The 17,815-nt window shown below is 50.9% G+C and overlaps 1 protein-coding gene across 2 annotated transcripts in view; it reads left to right on the top strand.

Moving 5' to 3' along the window:
* Nucleotides 1–17,815, top strand: part of LOC147711656 (uncharacterized) — a 523,516-nt gene that overhangs the window by 69,151 nt on the left and 436,550 nt on the right. The gene's annotated exons all lie outside the window — the stretch shown is intronic.

Genomic DNA, 17,815 nt, shown 5'->3' with positions numbered 1-17,815 from the left:
GGTGGATCACGCCACACGGTACCCAGAGGCAATTCCTCTGAGGACCATTACTGCACCTGCAGTGGCTAGGGCCCTGATGGGGATCTTTACCCGAGTGGGTTTCCCCAAGGAGGTTGTGTCCGACAGGGGGACCAACTTCATGTCAGCATACAAGCGGGCTATGTGGAAAGAGTGTGGAGTTACCTACCGGTTTACCACTCCTTATCACCCACAGACCAATGGTCTGGCGGAAAGGTTCAACAAGACATTGAAAGGCATGATAAGGAGTCTGCCTGAGAGCCTGCGGAGGAAATGGGACGTCCTCCTACCCTGTTTGTTGTTTTCCTACAGGGAAGTGCTACAGAAGGGAGTGGGCTTCAGCCCCTTCGAGCTTCTGTATGGGCACCCTGTGCGTGGACCTCTCAGCCTGGTGAAATATGGATGGGAAAAGGCTCCCAGGAAACTTCCCCAGGATGTGGTGAGCTACATGCTGGCCTTCCGGAGCCAAATGGCTAAGTTGTGGAAGCACTCTTCTGACAACTTGGAAGCCAGCTAAGCAGTGATGAAGGAGTGGTATAACCACAACGCTCACCCTGTGGAGTTGGAGCCTGGCCAGAAAGAGTGGGTGATGGAACCTGGAGAGCTTAGTGCCCTCCAGGATCGCTGGTCAGGCCCCTTTGAGGTGATGGAGAAGAAGGGTAAGGCCACGTACCTGGTGGATCTTAAGACCCCTCGACAGCCCCTACGGGTGCTACATGCCAATCGTCTCAAACCCCACCATGAGAGGCCCGAGGTCATCTTAATGATGGTGACTGATGGAGCAGAGGAAGCGGAAAGCGAGCCTCTCCCTGATCTCTTTTCATCTCAGGAAAAGGATGGGTCGGTGGAGGGAAAGATTCTCTCACCATCCCTAACTCCTGAGCAGCGAAAAGACTGCAGCCAGGTCCTGGAGCAGTACTCCTCGTTGTTCTCCCTTGTCCCGGGAAGAACCCACCTGTGTACCCATGACGTGGACACAGGAGACAGCCCACCTGTGGAGTCTAAGATCTACCGGCTGTCAGACAAGGTGAAGGCCAGCATACACAGTGAGGTCACAAAGATGCTGGAGCTAGGAGTAATTGAACCTTCTAGTAGCCCCTGGTCAAGTCCGGTGGTTCTGGTACCAAAAGCTGCCCCACCGGGCAGCACTCCAGAACTAAGGTTCTGTGTGGATTACCGGGGACTGAATTCAGGGACCAAGACTGATGCACATCCGATCCCTAGGGCGGATGAACTTATTGACCGGCTGGGAGCTGCCATATACTTGAGTACCTTTGACCTCACTTCAGGGTACTGGCAGATCTCCCTTACAGATGGAGCAAAGGAAAGGTCAGCCTTCTCCACGCCTGGGGGCCACTACCAGTTCTGTGTAATGCCCTTTGGGCTCAAGAACGCCCCTGCCACCTTTCAGCGGCTGGTGAACCAGGTCCTCTCTGGGATGGAGGCTTTCTCCGCTGCTTATCTGGATGACATTGCTGTCTTCAGTAGCAGTTGGGAGGATCATTTGTGTCATCTACGAGCTGTTCTCCAAGCCCTGAAACAAGCTGGCTTGACGATCAAGGCCAGTAAATGTCCGATCGGGCAGGGGTCGGTTGTGTACCTAGGCCACTTGGTGGGCAGGGGGGCGGTGCAGCCCCTCCAGGCAAAGATTGAGGCAATCATGGCCTGGGAGCCCCCCAAGACCCAAACAGAGGTCCGAGCTTTCCTGGGCCTCACAGGTTACTACCGTCGCTTTGTGAAGGGGTATGGCACAATTGTGGCACCCCTAACTGAGCTCACATCCAAGAAGCAACCTCAACAGGTAGTCTGGACAGAGGCTTGTCAGCAAGCCTTTGAAAAATTGAAACAAGCAATGTGTGCTGCTCCAGTTCTAAGGGCCCAGGATTTTTCCAAGGAATTCATTGTCCAGACAGACGCATCGGAGCATGGCATTGGGGCAGTGTTATCGCAACTCAATGAAGAGGGTCTGGATCAACCTGTTGTCTTCCTGTCCAGGAGACTGCTTCCCCGGGAACAGAAGTGGAGTGCAATTGAGCGGGAAGCCTCTGCAGTGGTATGGGCTCTGAAGAAGTTGCGGCCATACCTGTTTGGCTCGCACTTCCTGGTTCAGACCGACCATCGACCCCTTCGTTGGCTGATGCAAATGAAGGGGGAGAATCCCAAGCTGTTGAGATGGTCCATCTCCCTACAGGGAATGGACTTCCGGGTGGAACATCGACCAGGAGAGGACCACGCCAATGCAGACGTTCTCTCCAGGTATTTCTGCCTTAGTGATGAGAACTCCCAAGGGGTTGGGTAGCTCTCACCACTTTCAGCTGGGGGGGGATGCGTGTTAGACCTGTCCGCCTGTGGGTGTTCCCTACCTATTATTTATTTATTTGTGTCCCCTTTCTGACTCCTAACCTTTGTTGTTTTTATTTTCACTGGAATTTTTAGGTGCTGTCCTAGGGGTAGGTACTCCTTGACCCTAAAGTTTTTTTTAGGCCTAGATGACTCTTAGTAATTGGTGAAAACTCAGTCACACAAAATGGTGGCCAGTAACTGCCATAACTGCCACCTCAGGACCTGGGGCCATAGGACATTACGAGGGCTTCCAGAACCTTCTGGACCTCTCTGGACACTCTAGGGACAGCCTATATAAGGCGTAATGTTAGGCAGCCATTTTAGGACGTAAAAAGGAGACTGACTTGGCTGGAGTGAAGTCTGTGGGGCAAGGAGGTTTGAGCACTGATAGGGGAACTGATTGCCTCGAGGGGTTGCTGACCCCCCCTCCGGATGTTGTCCCTCCTCTGCTGACCTTGCCCAACAAGGACCTTGATAATCAGTTCCTTTAATATAGGAGCCGAGTGTGACTGACTTGGGAGGAGCAGACAGGACAACGTTGGTGGAAAACTGAGGTGAGGGTGTCCGAGACTGTTTCCTGACTGAAGTCAGACGCTTGCAGAATAAGACCCCTGCCTTGCTGACCTACCCTCCCCCTGGGCTAGTTAAGACACGAGATAAACCACCTGGGCTAGCCCATTGCAGATGAGAACTTACCGGCGTTCTGCATTGTGGACCCCGGATCTCCCTGGGCTCCTTACACTGATGTGGTGCCGCTGCCTTTGAACTGTGGAGGCTCCGGTGGCCAGCAGGGCCGCGGAGCTCGCGGATCGGAGCCGGCCGCGGCCGCCTGTCAGACCTCCAATTACGTGTGTGGGTGACGGGGCCGCTCGTCGGCCATTTCCTGAAGGTAGAGCCAGTGCGGAGGGCGGCGATGCCTGGTGAGGGGTGAGCTGCCTCTGGGAACTGTTCGCGAAGCGGGAGAAACTCGAGGAAGGGCCCCGCCTTGGCGCTGTCTACAGGAGCGCTCTGGAGGAAGTAAGGCGTGACTGGAGTGGCCGAGGGAGGAGACTGCTCTTCCTGCGGCGTGAGGGGCGGTGAAGGAAGTTGACAACCGGGAGCTTCCAGGGAAGGTCGGGTCCCGCCTCTTCGGGCTCACATCCGACAAACTTCGGATCTCTGAGTGGGAAACCCCGGCCTTCCAGCCAGCAGACATCGGCCGGGCTGGGCAGATCAGCGTTCAAAAGTAACGTAAGCAGGGATTCCAACTGAGGGGGCTAATTTGGTTCATAAAACCCTCTGCCGAGCCTGCTGAAACACAAGACATCCTGCCCTTGATAAAAGACAGTGGGTTGAGCGGAGAGATTGTTATTGGCAGAACTGGCAGAGGAGACTGACCTTTTCTTTGAGGAGAGTTCAGCAAACCAATGGACAGTTAATGAACTAACTAAACTATACTGATCTAACGTGGAATAACCCAGCTAAGGCAGATATTCATGAAGAGGGGTGGGAAAAGAATACACCACAACTGTTCAAAATGCATGTACTAGGATCCCACTTATAAATAGTGTGTATGCTAGCTATATGAAATGGCTACAGTATATGGCTAAAAACAAGAGTGATATGTTTAAAAGATAAATAGATCCTATTGTCAACCTGGACCATGACTAATGAATGGTTTTTGCACTGTTGAATTATTGCTAAGGAGATTTGGTGTGGATATTCACAAGTTCTCTCTTGAGCTGATATCACATGTAACCAGAAGTAAGACAAGTCTTGTCATGTCATTGTCCTGCAACCAGACAATTGATTAATGGCATGAATAAGTAATAATTCCTAATATTGCAGGATTGTTGACGGAATATATACATGGAATGTTATGTGTGGTATGATGAGCTGTAAAGACAAACGTAAATGAAAGTAACCCTTAAGAGGAAAAGATAAACTTTTCTAATTTTATAAAATTACGATGTAGTGTCATTTTTGAGTGGATGGACGCTGTGTTACTGTAAGGGTGCGACACAAGCTTAACACTTTTTGCCTTTAGGATAGACCTACCTACCTTACGCCAAGCTACCCTATGTAGACTGGTGACCCCAGGTCTAACACACACATTCTAAACTACGACAGCCTTTTAAACAAACAGATTTTTGATGTGTTTATTTTTGTACTAGAGGTTCTATATTTATTCTTCATATTTGCAAACACATGCTCTCCTATCTATGGAAGAGCTATGCACCAAGGTTTTTATGTATTGTGGGAAAGGTGATGGTTTGACCATGTATTAAATTGGCAAAAATAGCCCCTCGCATACATGATAAGATAATACAAAATACCCAAGCTACAGCAACAGCAATATTTTCACATGGGAGGGCGCATAGGTATTGTTACACACAGATCAATGATTTTTCAACGCCCTGTATCCAAAAAGTCCATAAGAATCGCAATAGAACCAATTAAATATTCCAGTCAAAGCTTCTGTCTTGAAGTCTGTTAATTAATTTCCACATGTTCACGAAAATCCAAGTAACAGCCGAGGCGCGTTTCGCCCACAGGGCTTTCTCAAGGCTTAGTCTTGTCTCTTACGACCTGGAATCGGTGGAAATAGTTCCTTTAGTTATTGTGTCCCTTGGTAATATAGAATAATCCAATTTTGCGCAAATGATGGGGCACATTCGTAGGTCAGTATTAACTGATCCCAGAGTCTTATATTTGCCAATGGTCTGTCCTCGGTGAGTTCGTTCGCGTATTTCAATCCATTGATTGAAATACGGGAACGAACTCACTGAGGACAGACCATGGGCAACAACTCATAAATATAAGACTCTGGGATCTATCACAATCCTATTGAATTTGTTGCCATCATGATGAGGTTTGGCCAACAAGCCTGAATGGACTTCACCATTTGACACCATTACAAATGTTTTTCCGAATATTATTTGAAGCCTGAACAGTTAATACTGACCTACGAATGTGCCCCATCATTTGCAAAAAATTGGATTATTCTATATTACTAAGGGACACAATAACTAAGGGAACTATTTCCACCGATTCCAGGTCATAAGAGACAAGACTAAGCCTTGAGAAAGCCCTGTGGGAGAAACGCGCGCCGGCTGTTACTTGGATTATCGTGAACTTGTGGAAATTAAAAAACAGACTTCAAGACAGAAGCTTTGACTGGACTTGGTTCTAAGGGGGATCTTATGGACTTTTTGGATACTGGGCGTTGAAAAATCATTGATCTATGTGTAACAATACCTATGCGCCCTCCCATGTGAAAATATTGATGTTGGTGTAGCTTGGGTATTTTGTATTCTCTTATGTGACCTGGATTCGGCTGAATCCAAGGACTAATTGACACTTTGGTGGGTAGGTGTCACATACCCTTTAAGCACCCTGGCCTTGGTTGCCGTGGATACTATCAGACTATCTTAGCATAACTGGCATCACTCTGAAGAAGTGCGGTTCAATTCAAGCAAACCCATAATCTTTGTGTATACAATACATGATAAGATATTGAAAGTCACCTCGAAGTTTCATAATCTTATAAAGGACCTTGGCCTTCAGCCTCATTCCTCTAAATATTTATGGAACTCCTCAGTGACTTTCAATATCTATATAATGCAAGGCAGGTGGTATTTTATCCCTTAAATATTGAATGTAGGCAAAAGGGCTCTTTATTCAGTATGGTTCACTTGAAATATTGAGTGATTTTGGATTGAGACCTCGCTAGGGGAAAATATTTATCATGTTAGTGATGTACATTGTGGTTATGTGATATATAGTCTGAATACTTGAGTAAGTGGAAGGTCCTTGTGGATCAATAGCTTTGGTGCAAACAGCAGGCCCGACCCAAGGCCAATGCTAAGCCTGGCCTCAAGAGACCATGCTGAACAGATCGATTTATTTATTTTATTTTATTTATTTATTAAAATTTATATGACAGCGCGCAGCTACCCCAAGGGGTTTCCCGGCGCCGACAGTAAACAACAGAGGGAAGAAAGGGCCTATTGGCTAAAAAGCCAAGTTTTAAGAGATCTGCGGAAAGACAGAAGGTCTGGTTGAACGCGGAGGGACAATGGAAGAGCATTCCACAAAGTGGGGCCAATGTAAGAGAAAGAACGCCCTCCCATACGAGACAGTCTAACTCTCGGGACTCAGAATTTCTCTTGAGTAGAGGATCTGAGAGTGCGGGAGGGGACATAGGGGGCGGCCAACCATTGTACATAGTCTAGGGCCATTGCATGCTTAATGCGAAACATGTAGGTGAGGGCCTTGAACTTGACTCGATTCTCCACTGAAAGCCAGTGGATATGTAAATGTAAATGTAAATTGATACTTGTATAGCGCACTACTCACCCGCAAGGGTCTCAAGGCGCTTGTACGAATACCGCTGTGGAACCCATCCTGGCTTTCCCTGTGAGGCGTCCACTCCTGGGCACCCCCAAGGTGGAGGCCAGGCATCCTTAGCGTTGTTTGGGCCGTTGTGGAGATTAAGCAAGCTATTGCCCAGAGTTGCGGAGTGGGACTCCATGATTGGAATAGGCACCGAGGCGAGAATTATCAGGTCCGTGGAATTTTGAGCCCAAGACCCGCTGAGACGGGGAATTGAACCCTGATCCCGGGCTAGACCTCTGCATCAGGGTCTGCCGCTCTAATCATTGAGCCACACTTCTCAGAGACCTGGACGTAGAAACAGATTTGGGAACTCGGCAGAGTAGTCTTGCGGCAGAGTTTTGTACTCGCTGCAGTTTGCATTTTATTTCTTTGTTAACGCCCAGATAATGAATATTCCCGTAGTCCAGCCTGGAGGTCACCAGGGCCTGGACCACGGTACGCTGGGTGTGAGAAGGAAGCATTCACACAATCTTCCTTAACCATTTCAAAATGGTGAAACAGGTGGCCGCAACCTTGGTAGCTTGCTGCCGCATGAAAAGAGAGTCATCCACGATAACGCCAAGGTTGCGCACCTGGGTGGCAGGTTGAGGTAGCGTACCATTTCTGGAGGCCAATGTTGAGGGCACCAGAGACTGTGGTCCTTGACAAGAATCAGAACCTCCATTTTGTCGCCATTAAGTTTCATAAAGTTGGCGTTCATTCAAACCATAACCTTACTGAGGCCGGATTTAAGTGCAAAGGGCTCAGATTGTTTGTCTGCTGACAGAGAGAAGAGGATCTGGGTGTCATCAACGTATGAAAAAAGCGACAACCCAGATTCCTCCACTATAGCTGCCATGTGATGATCCCCAAAGGAGTGGCCTCTCCGAGCGGGCAGCTGAGGTCGGTGTGGTGATGTTGCCGTCAATGAGTGCTTCATGGCCATTGTTGTATGTCAGCAGATGAATGTGTCGTGGGTTGCCGTATGGTACGTGCTCGTGTATGTGTTCACTGATCATGTAAGTACAGCGCTGTCAACTGGGGGGCAGCAGACTGTGAGACTAGTCTCCGAACAGAGGGGGGGAGTAAAAGAAGTGTTGGGGAGGGGGTGAACATTAACTCAAGGGGAAGGGGGTGCTGCATCATGGCTCTGAGCGTCAAGGTCCCGTGGCTGGGTGCCGTGCCTGTGTGAAATGGGGATGGCCAGTATGTGTGAATCGGTGTGTGTGGGTGAGTGGTGGGGTGTATCCAATACTGGGGGGGTGCGGTTCTGCGACTGCTTGTTGCATGGCCGGTCGTTCCCAGGGGGGGAGGAGAGATGGGGAGGGAGGGGTATGGCGGACGGAGGGGGGAGGGGCAAAGGCTAGGGTGCGACTCTGTGTCTCATGCGTATGTGTGTGCCAATCGCCAAGTCGCTACCGTGCGTCTCTCCCCATCTGCGCGCTGTCGTGCCATGAGGGGGGCCGTCTTGTTTATGTTATACCCTGCTCTTGACATGCTTTGCTGAAGGCCTGTAAGAGGTCTTCCCAGGTCTGTGCAATCGATATGGCCCTCCGTCCCGCGGTCTCTTCTCTACGGAGAACCGTGCCTTCTGCTGTCGCCCAGTAGGTGAGAGAGGCATACCAATGTTTCGTCTGCGGCGGATGTGTGTCTTTCCAATGACGCGTTATGAGCCGTTTGGTGGTTATCAGTCCCAGATCCCAGAACCTGGGATGGGCTTTGTTCTGCTTCGTCCTCTTAAATAATCCCAGCACACAAGCCTCCCAAGTATGTCGTAGTTCTGTCCCTGCTCCTTTCGTTAACAGTGCAGTGGCATCCTGCCAGTACATCTGCAGCCTGGGGCATGCCCACAGCATGGGCAGAAGGTCAGCATTTAGCAACGAACAGCGCGGGCAGCTGGAGGTGTCTAGTGCAAAGTATCGATTATTTTATCGGGGGACAGATATGCCCTGTGTATGACGTAGAATTGTATGATTTTAAATCTCGAGTTGCGGGGTATGTGGCGTGGTCCTTCCAGGATTCTCTCCCACTCCTTGTCCGTCCAGTCCCTCCCCCTGTCAGCGGTCCATTTATCTCTCAACGGTTGGAGCGTGCATGTTGTGTGTGACTGTAGTGCCTGTGCCAGCCAATGTATCACATGGGATCCATTCCCCATGATATGGAGGTACTGCATCGGCAGGTGCATCTGAGGTTCTTCCGTCATGTCTCCCCAGTGTCTTGTGTATTCTCGGATCATAGAGGCGTGTAGTAGGAATTGCCCCGCTAGCAAATTAGCGTCCTCCACCAGGCTCCCAAACGGGATCAGGGTGTTGTCTTTGTACAAGTCTGCCATCGTTTCTATCCCCGCGCGTTCCCAGCTTTCTAATAAAGTCGCAGTGATCACTCCTCCGGCTCTGGGTGTGCCCAGAAGCGGGAGTGCAGGGGCATAGGGTGTGACCTCCCGCGTGAGCCTCAGTGCACGTTTGTAGCATTTAAGTGCCACCGTGAGGTGTAGTTGTGTCCCGCGGGTTGCTTTGGCTAAGGGGTGGAACAGCGCGAGTACCCGTGCTTGTGTCAGGGCCGGCGGTGCCAAGGCTGTGTCGCTCAGGTTCTTCCCCACGAGCCAGCCCACCACTCATTGGAGTTGTGCTGCAAGATAATAAAGCTCCTGATTGGGGACCGCAAGGCCCCCGTCAGTGTTGGGGCGTATAGTTTTTTCAGCGCCACTCTGGGCCTTCCTGTGTTCCAAATGAGTGCCCGTACCATAGTCTCTAGCTCTCTGAAAATCCGGTTGGGAACGTACACCGGTATGTTGGAGTAATAGTAAAGGAGTCTCGGTAACCCTATCATTTTCGTGAGGGTGACTCTGGCTGGGACATTCAGTGGGAGCGTGCCCCAGAAAGCCATTTGGGCACGTAGGGAGGAGATAGCTCTGACCAAGTTGCCGTCCATCATGTCTGCCGGGGACCGGTAGATATGGATGCCTAGGTATTTGAAGGTGCCTGCGTGCCAGGTCAGCGTTGTTCCCCCCAGTCGCACCTCACATTCCTGCATGTCAGGGTGAAAGGGGTAGAACACGGATTTCCCGCAGTTAACTTTTAGTCCCGAGTGAGTCGTGAATTCTCGTAGGGTGTCCGTGAGTCCCTGCGGTATTTGAGTGAGGTCTCTAATGTAGAGGAACAGGTCATCAGCATATAGCGAGACCGCGTGTGTGCCATCTATTAATGGAATGCCCCATTCTGCGCCCTGCCTCCTCAGTAATTCCGCCAGAGGTTCAATTGCTAAGGAGAAGAGCAGTGGCGACAGGGGACAGCCTGCCTCGTGCCCCGCCTGACTTGTATGATATCCGACAGGAGGCCTCCAATCCGAACCCGGACGTTGGGTGTCTGGTCGAGGAGGCCGACCATATCCGTGTACGCCTCACCCAGGTCGTACTTCTGCATTACAGCTCTGAGGTACGGCCATTCCACTGAATCGAATGCCTTTTCCAGATCTAGTACAAGACATCCCGACCGTGGCCAAGGCGTTCGCGCATATTCCTGCACCCTGAATAGCCGGCGGATATTTTGCGATGTACTGCGTTTGGGCACAAAACCGTTCTGGTCTGCATGAACCAGTGTGGGCGTGTATAGGGCTAGTCTCCGGGCCAGTGTGGATGCTAGAATTTTATAGTCAGTATTCAGGAGGGCGAGTGGCCTGTATGAACCCAACTGTGTCCCGTCTTTTCCGGGTTTTAGGAGGGAGACCAGGGTTGCTTCATTGAAGGAGGGCGGTAATGAGGAGTCCTCTATCGCTGCCTCATACATTTTGATCAGTTCAGGGATTAGAAGGTCCGGATATGCCTTGTAAAACTCCGCTGGGAATCCGTCGGGGCCTGGGGATTTCCCATTGGAGAGTGCCGCTATAACCACCCGGAGTTCTTCTGAGGTGAAGGGTGCCGCTAAGTCGTCGCGTTGGGCGTCTCTGAGTGTCGGCAGAGGTATCGAACTGAGGTATTCCTCAGTGTCTGGGGCAGGAGCAGGCAGATAAGAGCGGTATAGCCTGTTATAGTGGCTAGTGAACGCGCAGTGTATCTCCTGTTGAGTGTGTAGGAGTGCTCCAGTGGCTCCCAGTATTTTCGTTACCGGTTTCGTCTTTTCCTCCCTGTTAATTAACCAAGTCAGTAGCTTGCCTGGTTTGTCCCCTCTGTCGTGGCTGCCTGCCGCGTGGGCTGCGTAATTCAAGCACCGCAGTCTCTCTATTAGCCGCTCATGTTCCGCTTGCGCAGTTCGCAACCCTGCTCCGTCATCCCTCACCGTGTCTAGTTCATGTCGTAGCAGCTCTGCCTCTACCCTTTTGAGGTATCTCTCAACTTGCCGTTTAAAGTTGACCTGTGTACCCAGGCACTGTCCCCGTATGACCACTTTGAATGCATCCCATTCTATTTGGGGGGTGGTGGCTGTACCCGTATTCTCCTCGAAGTAGTGCACTATGTGTGTGAACAGTGAGTCTCGGAAAGGTGCGTCCAACAGGAGATCCGGCTGCAGTTTCCAGGTGGGGGCGGGAGGATGCGCACAATTGTAGTCCCCTCCCAATACCCAGGGGATCCCGTGCCAGTGTGATAGGGCCATCGATACTCTTGTGAAAAAGCCCTGCTGGTCTGTGTTGGGGGCATAAATCGACGCCAAGACTATCGGGCGTCCGTCCAGGCGCCCCTTCACAGCTACCAGCCTCCTCTCTCAATCTATGTAAGAGTCTTTGATGTCAAATGGGATCCCTGGTCTCATCCATACCAGCATACCTCGTGCATAGGAGGAGAACCCTGTCGCGTATAAGTGTCCTCGCTACCGTCTGCGTAGCGTATGTACCTCAGGTGCAGTTAAATGTGTCTCCTGCAAGAGTGCTATTTGGACCTAATGTCTCTTCAGGTATGAGTAGATCATGTACCTACGCGAGGGTGTGTGTATACCACGCACATTCCAAGTGCAGATCTTAATCGCAGTCATCACATTTCTTCAGGTGAGCCCCACTCTCCATTCCCCCCCGCCACATGCGTCCCCTTGAAGAGCCTCCCACCACCCATCACAACAACATTTCCACTTACACCTGTGGGGCACGATAATGAATACAATGAAATCTTCACTAGCCTGTGGATGCAGAATATGCCAGAGAAAGGGGGGAGGGGAAACATTAACAGGGGATAATACCAAAAGGTCGGCTGCGGAACGTGCAGTCGCCCAAACACTCTACTGAGATAGTCAACTTTCAAGTCTGGGGGGTTGCTGCCCATCACGCTGGGCAAGTGAGACATTAACTTTAAGCAAAGCGTGAGTGCGTGCGTGTTCGCACATGGGGAAGCATGCTGTCCTAACCGGCCACTCAATGGTCGTCGTGATAAACACTGCAGGGCGTCCATAAAGTTGCGTGGCACCACATGTGTCAGTTTGCAGTGTGCAGCAGCGGCACTGGCCCGTCAAAAGGGACCTGGCTGGGGGCGTGTTCATTCTAGCAAGGTCTGTTAAGAGTGGCTACCCGTGTCCGTCCCTCTGTTGTCAGCCATCACCCCACATGTCTCAGCATCTACTCACTGCGTCACAGGTGTGTGCCTCTGCAGGGACGGTCCGTTCCATCAGCCATCTTTCATGTGGTTTCTCAGTGTCTCGTGTCGGTCCTCTTCCAGCACTCCACTCCCTTCATATTGGAAGTGCTAGTAGTGTGATTGAAAGGAGTTGGGGAACAAGGGGGAGGGGGTGCCGGAGTGCACCAGTCTGTTAGCCGAACAAATCCGACGTCTGCGGTGTGATATCAGGCAGGCCTCCCGAGGCTTGTGAGTCCGGTATTCCATAAATTGCCTCGTCGTCGCTCAATATTGCTCTGGGGCTGGTGGTCGGCAGAGAGCGCTAGGTCGGTGAACTGCTGAGCTCCGTGACCATCTGCAAAGCCTCCTGTTGTGCCCGTCGCATTTCCTCCTCGGTGGACTTGCGCCATGTTGTGTTCCGCTCGCTGCTGGCGAGGGCGATCTGTTCCCGCGCCTCCGTTTAGAGCCCCTGCACCTTCTGGTTCGGGGCTGGTCTCCTGGCCTCGTGGTGCCTTTGTCTGTCCCGTTGTCCAGCCAGGCTTCCACCTCCTCCGAGGTGTTGAAGAAGTGGGTCTTTTCATTTGCTATCACTCGCAGCCTTGCCGGGAATCAGGAATGAGTGTCTCTGGCACTGCACCTGGATTGTGTAGTCTGGGAAAAACATGATATTGGCATTGTCCACCTGGATAGTGCCGACCTTGCGGGTTTCCCTCAGGACGGAGTCGCGATCTCTATAGTTCAAGATGCGGATAAGTAGCGGGCGCGGATTAGAGCCCGTTGGGAGTGGTCTGGATGGAACCCTGTGTGCCCGCTCGACCACAAATTGAGGCGATAGGGCGCCCTCCGGCAGCAGGGCGCGGAGCCAGTCCTCCACGTGTGTAGTAGGATCTCTCCCCTCCCATGTTTCGGGTAAACCCACTATACGGACATTGTTGCGTCTCGCCCGTCCTTCTGCATCCTCTGCCCTGTCTTCTAGGAAGTCGACTCTGTTGAGTAGGTCCTTGAGTTGCTTGTCCGATTGTGTAACTTTTGGCTCCAGGTCTGTTACGGTGTGCTCCAGAGTCGTGGTGCGTTCAGCGAGTTTTTTATGATCCGCCCTCAGGTGCGACAGGCCCATGGCGACTCCGTCAATTTTCGCCTCCAGCGACGTTCGGGTGGACTGTATGGAGTTCTCTAGCCGCTCCATGGTTGCAAGGACCGAATCCAGTCTGGCCGTCACCGGTTCAGCTTCATTTGGCTTTGGAGTCTTGTCCATTTTGCCTTTCGGGTGCATGCCCCCTGCTCCAGTGAGCTTCCCCGCGCCTCCAGACATGGGCAGGGTCCTGCTCGCCTGTGCCTCCGCAGGGGCGTCTTACTGTGTCGTTGCCGTCAGTAGCCCTGGGCTTGCTGCTACTGTTCAGGAAAAGTCCTCCGGTAGAGGGCCCAGGACAGGTGGACCAGATGGAGTAACGTGGGTCCTCGCCCAGTTGGGGGGTGAGCGGTGCGAGCGTAGCACCACCACGCCGCCAAAGTGATGTGAGAAGCGGGTTCTCCGTGTGTTTGCCTTGGTCGGGCCAAGCGGGTCGGTGTGTGGGCAGCGATGTGCCGGCGTGGGTTTCACCCCCTCCGCGTCCCCCAGTCAGTCGTGGTTAGCGGCGGCGGCAGCCCCGGAAGCCGCGTGCTCCGTGTCCCCCACGGCTCCGCCGCAGTAGTTTCCAGCTGTTGGAGTAAGGTTGCGGGGTGGGTGAGGCCTCGCGGTTCCCTCGCCGTGTACATTGTGGGCCTCAGCGCCCTTGTTGATTGTGGGGCTCCTAGTCGGTAGCACCCCCGCGGTAGTTCTCCTTTTTGCAGTCTTGGGGGAGTCCGCAAGAGCGGGCGCTTCCTGGTGAGGCCTCGGGGGCTGCCGTTCTACGCACCCCTGCAATGGCCTGTGACCCCGCTAATCGTGGTGCTCCCTGCGTGGACGACCAGCGGCGGCTGGTGTACATGAGCCTTAACGGTGGTGGGTTGTGGGCCCTGTGTACGGCCCTGAAGATACCCACGTGTCTCTTCACTGGTGCCCTCAGCCTTCAAGCTGTACCATGTCCCCCAAGGGATCTCGGCCCGGGCGTGTCTTCCCCACTGTAGTTCTGTGTCCACGTGTCAGGCTCACAGTGCTTGGTTGTCAGACGTGCGCCGCCCCAGTTGTGAGGGTGCTCCTTCCTGGCTATGTCAAGGGCCCATCAGCGCCCCCGGTGCCGCTGTTTTCCGTGTTCGCCAGACCTGTTGGGGCGGTGCGGGGTCTCTAGTTTCCGGCCCTGGCGCCCCTGGGATGCGGGTCGTCCCTCCCGGGTACACTGTCTGCAAATGCGGGCAGGCGTGCAGGCCCCTGGAAAGCGGACCCCCGCCTGCCGCCCGCCGCCGCTGTAGCACGTTCTACCTCTCCCGTGGGCGTCCGCCAGCCGGCACCACTGCCAGGGAGCGAGGGGGGGTCTTCACCGTACCGGCAGCTGTATCCTCGTTTTGGATCTCGGCGGTTGCTGGCTCCAGCCCGCCACGGGCATCTCATGTCCTCTCCGCAGTGAGGGGACTCGTCTGGCTGCTGTTGCGCTCGGCGGCCTCGGGGGTCTACGATGATGGGCAGTGTCCCAGTTTGGCTCCCTCTGTGTGGTCTTGGCCGACTCCGGTCCTCGCGGCCCGCACTTCCGGTTCGGCCCCGGGCTTGCGTTGTGGGCCCCGCCGGTGTAGCTGCTCCTCGTCCGTCCTGGACTTGCCTTGCAGTGTCGGTGCGGGTTCGGAGCTCGCAGGAGCTCGAAAGTCGGTCCGATGCCGAACGAAGGTTCCACAGTGCTATGCCCCAACTGGCGGCTGGCTAGACGGGGTAATTACTGGATAATTTACCCCCGATGTCGAGGTTCACGCTGGAGCTGTCTTAGATCGCTGCCAGCCTCGTTGCGTGCTTAGCCACCCCCCCCCCCCGTTGCTCGCCAGCCTCATAGGCTGCTTTTAAAGGGCCTGCCTTGGGAAGGGAAACGCAAAATACTAAAGCGTCCCTTGCCCCAAGATGGCGGCCGCGTATGGCACAACCCGGAAGTGGGTTAAAAAATCGCGTGCCGAGTTCCCCTGTGACCTCCCTCCACTCAAACAGTCCGCTCTTGACTGCGGTGGACCGGGGGGCCACAGGTAACACAGTGTGATCCTTAAAAGCAACACAAGGTAAGGCGGACTCTAAAAGCCCCAGTAAATCAGCCCTCCCTTAACTCAATGGTGATAGTACAGTCCCAGAGACCTGGTTCATTATATAGACTAACTGGGAGGCAGCATGCACAGGCAGCAACCAGCTGGGATCATGGAAACCCATCTTGGTTTGCAATTTGCAGTTACTTTTCTGTCTAGAACTATATAGCATCTAAAAAATTAGGAAGCCTTAAAATTTTGAAGCAGACCTCCTTGAATTGTCACTAAGGGTGGGTAGATATTGAGGTATGGGGATTGAATGTTTGAGAAAGACATGCGTGTTAATCTGGGAACTCTTCTCCGTGCAGGAATTGTGATGAACTGGCGAAAGCAAGGTGGTGTAAGTGGGTGGTGGTTGGTCTTACTGAGATGCTCAGAAAATCATTGTCCTAGTCTTAAATCACTTAGGCAAAATATACCTTTTTGCGAGGGAGGAAGCTTTGACAGGCCCTGCACTCTTTGTGTGGAACAACAACACTTTCTGTCTGTTTGGATGTGGTTAGAGGAAGGCAGTACCATGTAATAATTGTATAACTCAATGTACGTGTAGATTCAACTGTGCTTAGGGGAATTTGTCATTGAATGCATTATGCCATGCGGGTACATTATCCAGTAAAGCACGAGTATAAGCAATCGATTTGGAAAACCAAAAGACGACATGAGTAACGAGTTAGATTTTTTTTTTACTGAATTTGCTTTCTAGTTCAGCAAAGGTGTGGTGTGACAGGAGCAACGCAAAAACAAACACTTTACCTGTTGGCATAGGCAAAAGGAGCAGCAAGGTTAAGAAATTAGATAGAAACGGTGATATTGCAGGGTTTCTTCAATCTCACTCTCTAGGTAAATTCATCAGAGATTCGCTCATTGGTCCTATGGACCTTTGATTGTCAACTTGAAGTGTTAGAAAAGAGCTAACATCAGCAATACATTTAAACTATATTGAAACCAATGTGGCTCCACACAAATGACAGAGATATGGTACCTAAACCTTGAGGGTTTTAGTAACAATTTAGTTCAGGTTACAGGTTAAATAAGTCAACAAAATTGAAGAAATATATAGTGTAAGAGCATACACATTTAAAAGGAAACGAAAAGAAATAAGTTGAGAAGAAGTCTCCTAGTGAAGTCAGTACAGGGTCTGGTATTCTATTCTAAACAAAACACAATTAAAGCATTAATGAAGATTCTTGAAGGCTTTCTCCATATCAGTTTTGTCCAAAGGAACCAATCTGAAAAATATATTCCCGGCGAGGAGGTAGGCTCTGTAGTTTCCCAGCTCTCAACAAAGGAGCAATCATATATGAGACCTTGGGTATAACATCAGTACGATTTGCCTGTTTCAGGAAGATCTCTCAACTCTCAGTTTTCATATCTGAGTCCAACTTTTAATTAATGTTCAGTTGCCTGCCAGTCTGATAAATAAACAATGAGCCTATTGTAACTTAACAACTTATGAACACTTTGATAAGACAACTGCAGTAGAGTAAAAAACACAAGACACTGGCAAATATTTTAGAAAATGAAACGTGTGCAACTCATGCCTGGTTACAAGCTAGGCCAATGTTAGAGTCAAAATTGTTTCTAAATAAATACAGTTAGCATCAGTAGATATATTGAGTACATTTAGGAAAGGTATATAATTTCCATTCATGGTGAATAGATTTATGATAAACCAACTAAATATACAGGTGGCTCTCATCAAAGCAACTGTATAGCCATTCACTAAAATTGATTCATAAAATGCACACAAATGAATACAGTTAAACACGCATTGAATATATAAGTTACGCATAAAGGGGTGGAGCACTGAATTACGCTGCTCCAAAAGTATGATGAGAACAGCCAGGAAGGCTGTTGCAAGCACACAAAAAAAGGTGAGGGGGAGCTCTTATGCAAAACGAGGAATTTGTTGGGGATCCACCAAGTTAAGAGATAACAAAATGAAAAGCAAACATTGTTTTAGTGTTGAGCAGTCAGAAGAAGATGGAATCAACTCTGATATTGAGAAAGATAATATAAACCTTTCTACTGCATGGAAGGAAATAAGACAACAGGCAGTTCCTTATTAGATGTTTGGAGTGAATCACTAACTCTCACTGTCGAATTAAGTATACAGGTATCAAAGTTTCAATACTTCATTGGATTGTGTGTATAAAGAAGGAAAACCTCTGCTTTTTAGCTCACTTAAAACCAGCTCACTCATAAGGAGTGAGAGAAAGTAAGAAAGCAGCAGTAACAGTCAATGTAAGTGATGCTGGAGTGTTGAATTTTTAGAATTTTCATTAAGCAACTGAAACTTTGGAAACACTAACATTTCTTTAAAAAAAATAGCACACACTCAAGAATTCCATTTTGAAAGTTCGGGCA

The sequence above is a fragment of the Lissotriton vulgaris genome, chromosome 5 (assembly GCF_964263255.1).
Source record: "Lissotriton vulgaris chromosome 5, aLisVul1.2, whole genome shotgun sequence".
Taxonomy (NCBI): Eukaryota; Metazoa; Chordata; class Amphibia; order Caudata; family Salamandridae; genus Lissotriton; species Lissotriton vulgaris.
This window is presented reverse-complemented; position numbering and strand designations above follow the sequence as displayed.